The following is a 9157-nucleotide window of genomic DNA, read 5'->3' as shown; positions in this document are numbered from 1 at the left end:
TAATTCTGCAGAGGTCTTGAAACGCGATCCACACTGGTCACAGTGGTACGGCTTCTCTCCTGTATGAATAAACTGGTGTTGCTTTAAGGCTCCAGATTGACTGAAGCTCTTCTCACACTGGTCACAGTGGTAAGGCTTCTCTCCTGAATGAATGCGCTGGTGTTCCTTTAAGCGTCGAGCGGTTCTGAAGCTCTTCTCACACTGGTCACAGTGGTAGGGCTTCTCTCCTGTATGAATGCGCTGGTGTATTAGAAAGGTGGACTTATTGATGAAGCTCTTTCCACACTGGTCACAGCAGTGAGGCCTTGACTCGTTCATATCTCTGCTTGTTGTTGGGGAGCAATGCAGCAATTGTACCTGGAGAAGAGAGAAGTACAACAATGAAAAGTTCAGATCTTGTGTGTTTTGCATTCGTTCAGTTTGTATTTCTCAAGTTCTAAAAATGTTTTATCCTCCAAATTTAGTGTGATTTAAACGTGAATCTGCTCCAAGGGCAGTTATTGAAACCTAAATACTGAGATAAAACCCAACCCAACAGGCAGTTGCCTGCAATATGACGTGGTTTTATCCATCCTTGTAACAATATCATTGTTGCCTGTTTCTTTCAACAGTCTTATATCCAGCATATTGCCACCCTATAACCTTTCAGTCTGCCCAGCACCAAGACAACGAAAGGCAAAGGAGGAGAGACTTGTTACCTTTATCTGTTGATTTGTTCATAGTCTGTCATAGTAGTTTAAAAAAAAAAAGGTTTAATATATATTTTTACTACCTTCTTTGTTATTATTATTAGTATTATTAACTACTTGTTTTCTTCTTGTTTTTCTCGTTTCATTATTTGTTTTCCAATTCTCCTCAGACTAAACTTACTATAGTTTAGTATATAACCACTTGCATTAGCATAATACTTAACGGCGATATTTCACTCAAGAACACTAATTATTTAATGGTGATACCAACAATGTTAAAGTAATTTTCATACTTTTGGCCAATATCCCTTTTATTTTACCTATTGCTCTTCATATTTATTTTTTCTTCAGTTATTCTTTTCATTTTTTTTAACTTAACCTATCCATCTGCATAGTCAATCATAGGATTAATCTGGTGGTGCTGTTCTGCGGGGCTTCTCTGTGCAGAGGGACATAGTTAAGCTATCCAAGTCTACTTATTAATTGGTTAAACACAACGTTTTTAACATTATTTTGATCAATTTGACAAATGTCATAAAGATATGTTCCAACTGAATAGTTGCTCAGACAATCAATACTGTTTACTCCAATTGCACAGAGAACCGACCAGCACACAGCCACCCACTGGGACATGAGGAGATGAGCTTCCTTTTGCAGCTATGTCACAACCCTGTGTTAGATATACGGGGTGGGGAGGATCTACGTGGGAGGGGCACCAATCACCTTTGTTTTTTCTTGTTTTGTTTTTTTGTTCTTTTTGTTGTTTTTGTACTGTTTTTTTTTATATTCTTACAGATTTTTTTTTTAAGATGGGGTGGGTTATATGGGCCTTTTTCCCTTCTTATGTTCATACTTTGGGCATCTCGTCAACAAAGACCAAATTTAGGTTATCTATTAGTACAGATAATACTTTTGAATTATTTTACTTCATATTATAAATGTCGTCTTTAGCTATTTTTTCATGGAACGTTAAAGGTCTTAACAATTCCATTAAAATGGCTAGCTGTCTTGATACTATATCAAGAAATCAAGTAAAAATTGCCATGCTACAAGAAACGCACTTGCTTGAAAGAGATATGCACAAATTAGAAAATCAGCGTTATAAAGTGGCTTCTTCTGCTTCAGCTTTGAATACAACCAAAGGGGTTGCTATAATCATTGATAAAAAAAATGCAAAAGTACCATCATAGGCAAAGGCAGTGATCAAGAAGGAAGAATAGCTTTTCTAAAATGTATTCATAATGGTAAAAGACTGTTATGAACCAGACTTTTTTCAATCATTGAATAAAGTACTAATGGAACTAGCTGATTTCCAGTTGATTGGGTCAGATATGAATTCTGTTTTGGATCATACCTGGGATAAATCTAAAGCAGTTAATCATAATGCTCGCTCGACAAACGCTTTAAAGCACTTGCTATCTGACTTTGGCGGGTTCATAATCCAGGCAACAGGGAGTATACCTTTTTCTCTAATAGACATCTATCATTTTCCCGTATTGATTTAATTTTAATATCAGCATTCTTATTTTCAGACGTCAAATTTAAATCCGACCTATGAGTTTATCAGATCACCATGCCTATTTCTGTCCATTTCAATTCAGCCAGGCTAAGAAAAAGGCCACCAGATGGCGCTTTAACTGCTCTTTATTGGATAATCCAGCATTCTGTGAGCAATTTCAGTCAGTTGATTAATAATAACTCCGTGGATGATTTCAGGATACTTTGGGACGCCACTAAAGGCTTCGTCAGAAATAATGCTATTACTTTCTCTTCAAGTCTTAATAAATCTCAGCTAAAACAAATATCGGAATTAGAAACCATGCTGTCTACCTTGGACCTATCTCAACAGAGGCATTACTCTCAGCAGACTGCCGCTACACTAGCCAATGTTAAGAGTGAACTAAACGATCTAATCAGGAAAAGAGCCAAATCCTCCATCCATAAAGGTAGAGTAAATCAATACTTTCATGGTAGTCGACCGAGTCAAATACTGGCCAACAAACTACGCAATAGTGATCTTGGAGGAAATATTACTACGTTACATCAGAAAATGGTGAGCTGCTTACAGATCCAAAATTAATCAATACAAGATTTGCTAAATTTTATAATGATTTATATACTACAGAAGGCGAGCGCTCCTCTGAAGAGATTGAATCTTTTTAAAGTGGCCTTAACCTCTCTGTTTTGTCACCAGTTGAATCAAGTTTAATGGGTGCTCCTATATCATTACAAGAACTCAAAACATCTCTGGAAACTATGAATAAAGGAAAGTCTCCAGGGTGGGATGGCATTCCCCCTGAATTTTATTTGAGGTTCTGGGACATTTTAGGCCCACTACTACTTGAAATGATTAATATATCCATATCTAAAGGCTCCTTAGGGAGAGACGTGAATATGTCCCTAATATCTCTTTTATTAAAAAAAGGTAAAGATCCAAACCAGTGTTCTAATTGGCGCCCCATTTCTTTAATTAATACAGATACGTGGAAGTAGGCAAGGGGATCCGATTTCTGCAAGCTTGTTTATTTTGTCCCTTGAACCTTTAGCCCAAGCTATACGGCAATCAGAAAACATTAAGCCAATCTCTGTAAATTATACTGATCATCATATTTCGCTCTATGCGGATGACATCTTGTTATATATGGAGAATATATCCAAGCCAATCTCTGTAAATTATACTGATCATCATATTTCGCTCTATGCGGATGAAATCTTGTTATATATGGAGAATGTATCTCAGTCCCTCTTAAGCCTCCTGCACATTTTTGAAAAATTCAGTTAAATTTCAAGTTATAAAATAAACTGGACCAAATCAGCACTAATGTACCTAAGAACCACTCCTAACTCTGTGCTTGACCATGAGATCCCGGTTGTAACCCAATTTAAATATCTTGGTATTGATATATTTCCTTCAATTGAAAAAATTGTGTCTGTAAACTACAATAGAACCATTAGGTCAATCATAGACGATCTCAATCGATGGTGTAATATACCTGTCTCCCTTTCCGGAAGAGTCTCTATTATCAAAATGAACATATTACCTCGAGTAAACTTCTGTAGTTCCATGATTCCTATTGCCCCACCTGTTGCTCATTGGGAAAATTTACATAGAGCAGTCTCAAAATGTATATGGCGAGGCAAGCGAGCTCGGGTTAGACTTGAGGTGATGGTAGAGAGGGGGATGATAAGGAAGCTGGATGCCATCATGGAGAACCCCTACCACCCCCTCTACGACGAGCTAGTCAAGATGAGAAGCTCGTTCAGCCACAGACTCATCCCCCCCCCGACACTCAACTAACCGCCTCGGACAGTCCTTCATACCAGCGGCCATCAGGCTCTACAACAGTGGGCAGCGACTAGCAGCCTCCAGGCCCCACAACAGGGGGCAGCGACAGCGACTGCTACCAGACATTGACCTGGGACTTATAGGAACCCAAGGGGGACAAAGTAGACTACCCTGGTACTTTGATTAATGTATACTCAGTAGATAGTAAATTATAACACTACCTCATGCATACTGCACCTTATGTGACACTGTGAATAATGTGAATATTCCTCAGCTAGTCAGATAGTAAATTATATTGACCATATTGATCAAATTGTTTACACTGCCTGTGTTGTCTTTTACTACCTGTATACTGTGTTGTTTTACTACCTGTACCCCTCCCCCCCTCCCCCCCATGCTGCTATGATGCCTGAATTTCCCCAAGGGGATCAATAAAGGAATATCTCATCTTATCTTATCTTATCTCTTAAACGTACTACCTTACAAAATGAGCGGCAATCTGGCGGTTTAGCTGTCCAAATTTTAAGTTATATTTTCAAGCGTTATCATTTCGTCCTCTGTTGAGTTGGTTTAATTTAAATTCTGAGGCCCCCTGGCTTAATATTGAAAAACATATTGTGGCACAGATTCGTTTACAAGACATTGTCTTCACAGATATTTCACTAAAGCAGTGTAGATTACAAATATGAAAAGTTACTTAAATGGGATACTAAGTGGCATGAACAGACCATATTCCATAACCCTTTATTGCTTAGCGGAGGCCGCTGTTTTGTAGCTCAATCATGGTCCAATTGTGGCATTCATGTACTTGCCGATGTTATGGAGGACAATGGTTTAAGATCATTCTCAGATCTGAAAGATCTGGCAACAAACTTGTGTTCAGCGTTTCTCTGCCCATGTAACCGCGGCAGCGCGAGAGAGCGGCAGTGCGGAAATAGGCTACATTCTATTGCCATTCTCTGCGACAAACTCTAACCTTAACCAACTCCGAAACAGCGCCTAAACTTAACCCTTCTAACCTTAACCAACTCCGAAACAATGCCTAGCCTTAACCCTAACCTTAACCAACTCCGAAACAATGCCTAAACTTAACCATAACCTTAACCAACTCCGAAAGAATATTGCCATGCTCTAAGACAAACTCTAACCTTAACCAACTCCGAAACAGCGCCTAAACTTAACCCTTCTAACCTTAACCAACTCCGAAACAATGCCTAACCTTAACCCTAACCAACTCCGAAACAATGCCTAAACTTAACCATAACCTTAACCAACTCCGAAAGAATATTGCCATGCTCTAAGACAGGGCTGTACGTTAACTTTTTTTGCACATAGCACTGGTGCTACAGAGGTTGATAGTTTTGTAGCACAGGCCAAAATCTTGTAGCACGAGTATAAAACGTCTCTAAAATCTCTAAAAACAACCACAAGTAGTGCAGTTCATTACTTAAATAGGTATGTGACTGGCAAGGGACATGAATCTTGCATACAGGGCACACAAAATCCAAACTTTAACAAGAAATGCTTTTAGACAAATTCTCTCTTTATTTGCCCATAATGTAAAACAAAAAGAACAAGGACATAACCATATAACCGATATGAAGCAGTCCGAGACCAGGCAGCGCTGGTGTGGACTCAGATTACAGGGAAAGCTAGAAACCAACCTAGAAACACCTATAAACCAACATAAAAAATAGATATAATGCATACAAACACCTGTACATATTTGTGGAACCAAATAAATAAATGTATTATTATTATTATTATTATAATTATTCGTGTGTGTGTGTGTGCGTGCGTGTGTGTGTGTGCACTGCACACGTGTCACAGTTCCAGCATCATGTCTGCTGGCCACTTTTTCAGATCCACACACACACACACACACACACACACACACACACACACACACACACACACACACACACACACACACACACACACACTATTGCATTAATCAGAACTAAGTACAAGGAACTCTGCATGAATGAAAAGGGCTTTATAAATTAAATTAATTATTATTATTATTATTACCTTATTTGCATATTGTCTCGTTATTAGATAGATAGATTGATTGATAGATAGATAATTAATACTTTATTGATCCCGGAGGGGAATTTAAGTAGCCATACGATGGAGTTCTTTTTACAGAGTAAAATTAGCAGCTTAAATTTAGTGAATAGCATTTCTTCCTTGGCGATGCAATATGTCACATTCATCTTAAACTTTACCTCACGGAGATCAGCATCATCCGCTCTGGTCGTGTTTAGTCAGCGAGTGCAAGAGGGTGCCGGCCCGCTCAGTAGTTTATTTAGCGTTGAAGGCATCCTGGGCAAGAACGTGTCGATGGGACGTATTGTGTTTATTAATGTTATCCCTTTTTAGGATATTGTTACCCGCGACATAGGGATTCTCTGATCGGATCTTTTCCGGAGTCTCCCGGCACCAGTGACAGAATAATAATAGCTGTGCTTCCTCATTAAAAAATATCCACGGAAAATCATTTTCCCACTCTGCGTTATATCTGTACATCTTGTTAATCTTCTCCTTTTGTCTCGTTTCTATTAACGGTGGTCCCTCTCGGGCTCGTTTGGGGTTTTGATCTTGTACTTCTTTTGTTGGATTTAATACCTTAAAAAAGCGCTTCATCTTGTCGAAGTCACCCAGTCAGTGTACATTGAGCTCGCAATTTAGTCGCAGGGATATTGTTCGCTAGGGATTATGGGATTTGGTGTTTGATTATGGACTCTAGGCGAGACGGGACATTGTTTTTAATCGCACGAGACTACAAGTACCAAGTGGATAGCGTGGCGCTGTGGTCCATTCAATTTACCGTCACACTTTCTTTTTTTTTGCTTGCGCCACGGGCCATCGCACCAGTGCTACTAAAGTCAATTCATTCATCGCACTGTACAGGCCTGCTCTAAGACAAACTCTAACCTTAACCAACTCCGAAACAGCGCCTAAACTTAACCCTTCTAACCTTAACCAACTCCGAAACAATGCCTAACCTTAACCCTAACCTTAACCAACTCCGAAACAATGCCTAAACTTAACCATAACCAACTCCGAAAGAATATTGCCATGCTCTAAGACAAACTCTAACCTTAACCAACTCCGAAACAGCGCCTAAACTTAACCCTTCTAACCTTAACCAACTCCGAAACAATGCCTAAACTTAACCCTAACCTTAACCAACTCCGAAACAATGCCTAAACTTAACCCGCGAAAGAATGCATGTTAAAAAAAAAAAAAAAATGTAAGGGATTCGAACTTGTCACCAACGCACCGCAGGATCCACAGCAAGGCGGCGAACCAGTTGAGCTAACCGTCGATGTTAAAAGAGGGGGAATTACGGCTACATAATGCTGCCGCGGACGCAAGTTGGTTACCTTAAATAATTACGCTACCTGGCACCTCCTTTTTTTAATATTACAGCTCCGTTCGGCTATGCGAGCCTATAGAGTTCCATGGACCAAACCAACTACTCACCCCTTAGTTACTTTCTCTAAAAAAACTGTAGGTATATCCAAAGGTCAAGTTTCTATAATTTATAAAGATCTATCACAAAGATGTACTTTGTTAATACCTGTTATCCAATCGTGGAGCACAGAATTGGGATTAGAACACTATCAATCTATCAATTGGACCAGAGTTTGGACACACAGGACCTGCAAACTGCCGCTGCTCCTCCTCCTCCTCCCTTGCCCCGCCCGCACCCGTGTACAGTTTGTAAACACAGAGGACTGAGAGGAGGCTCTGCTCGAGTCTATAGTGCAGGGGTCAGCAACCTTTTTGACATGGAGTGCCTGTTTGAAATATAGTTGTAACTAGTGTGCCTCAACCATATTCCATGCATCGAATTTTTTTTTCTCATAATCAGGTCTTTTTAATGATAATTTTTACATTATTACATCATTATTGTTATTGTTATTATTAACAATATTATTATGATCGTTGTATCAACCCTAAATCTGAGTTGGGGGGGGAATGCAATGCAGACAAACAGCTGCATACAGTGCGACCATTTCACTCACATTTGCCCATTCATTTTTGGACACATCACACACCATCGGTGTGTGTACTGTACGTGTGCTGTCATAGCTCCACCTACAGGCCTAATGGAGAACACCAGGAGAACACCAGGATGTGAATGGAGGGTGAATGTGAGGTATATCGTGTAAATAAGTTTTGATTGATCGCAAGACTACACTGTAAAAAAAATAATAATAATAAATTACTTAAAAATATTGAGTTCAGTTACTGTGCATTAAGGTTTTCAGTTTTCAATCCATAATAAGTTAAACCTAATAAAACTATGTTTATTGTCATTGTTTTAAGAACACAAGTTGACTTGGTAATACTCACATTTTGAGTAAAAAAAATTGCTTTTAACATGTGCAATGTTCAATGAAATAGAAAAATAAATAATAAAATGTGTTGATTAATCCCACTGGTCACAATGTTGACCGTAATAATGTTTTTGTTATAAGGCTCTGCAAATGTTACTGAATGATGTAGCAATGTATTTCCAGCTAAATTGAAATACTAAACAAATAAAGGGTCTCAATTAAATATGTGGTAGTAAAAAGAACCTGTGGGAGGATTTCAACAAGATAAATGCGACAACAGTGCAAAATATTTCACTATAATATTTCAAAGCAAAAAAAAATAAATAAAAAATTATATATATATATAGATTTTTACTGCTGCCCCGTGCCTATGCAAATGCCCCCGCGTGCCTATGCAGGCACGCGTGCCTAGGGTTGCCTACCCCTGCTCTAGTGTCTCTCTAGTGTCTCTCTCTCTAGTGTCTCTCTAGTGTCTCTCTCTAGTGTCTCTCTATTGTCTCTCTAGTGTCTCTCTCTAGTGTCTCTCTCTAGTGTCTCTCTCTAGTGTCTCTCTCTAGTGTCTCTCTCTAGTTTCTCTCTCTAGTGCCTCTCTAGTGTCTCTCTCTAGTGCCTCTCTCTAGTGCCTCTCTAGTGTCTCTCTCTATTGTCTGTCTCTCTAGTGTCTCTCTAGTGTCAGAGAGAGAGAGAGAGAGAGAGAGAGAGAGAGAGAGGATCTACGTCAGAGGGCGTACACACATAAATCAACTTTACAATTTTATCCAAGTAATGAAGCCTTAACTAGCATGCAGAGATCCTGTCCCTCACCCTTGCAAATCCCTCCCCCTGGACTCTCG

The 9157-nt window shown here is 39.2% G+C and overlaps 1 long non-coding RNA gene across 1 annotated transcript in view; it reads right to left on the bottom strand.

Annotated features, from left to right (window-relative positions):
- Window positions 1-242: 242 nt before the first annotated feature.
- Window positions 243-9157, bottom strand: part of LOC311236762 — a 59796-nt gene continuing 50881 nt past the window's right edge. Inside the window, exon 3 of the long non-coding RNA XR_014620249.1 lies at window positions 243-357. This is a non-coding gene — a long non-coding RNA (uncharacterized lncRNA). The remainder of the gene's footprint in view (window positions 358-9157) is intronic.

Source organism: Notolepis coatsorum (assembly GCF_963971535.1).
Source record: "Notolepis coatsorum genome assembly, chromosome: 11".
NCBI classification, from domain to species: Eukaryota; Metazoa; Chordata; class Actinopteri; order Aulopiformes; family Paralepididae; genus Notolepis; species Notolepis coatsorum.
Note: the sequence above shows the minus strand (reverse complement) of the source record. Positions and strands in the feature narration are given on the sequence as shown.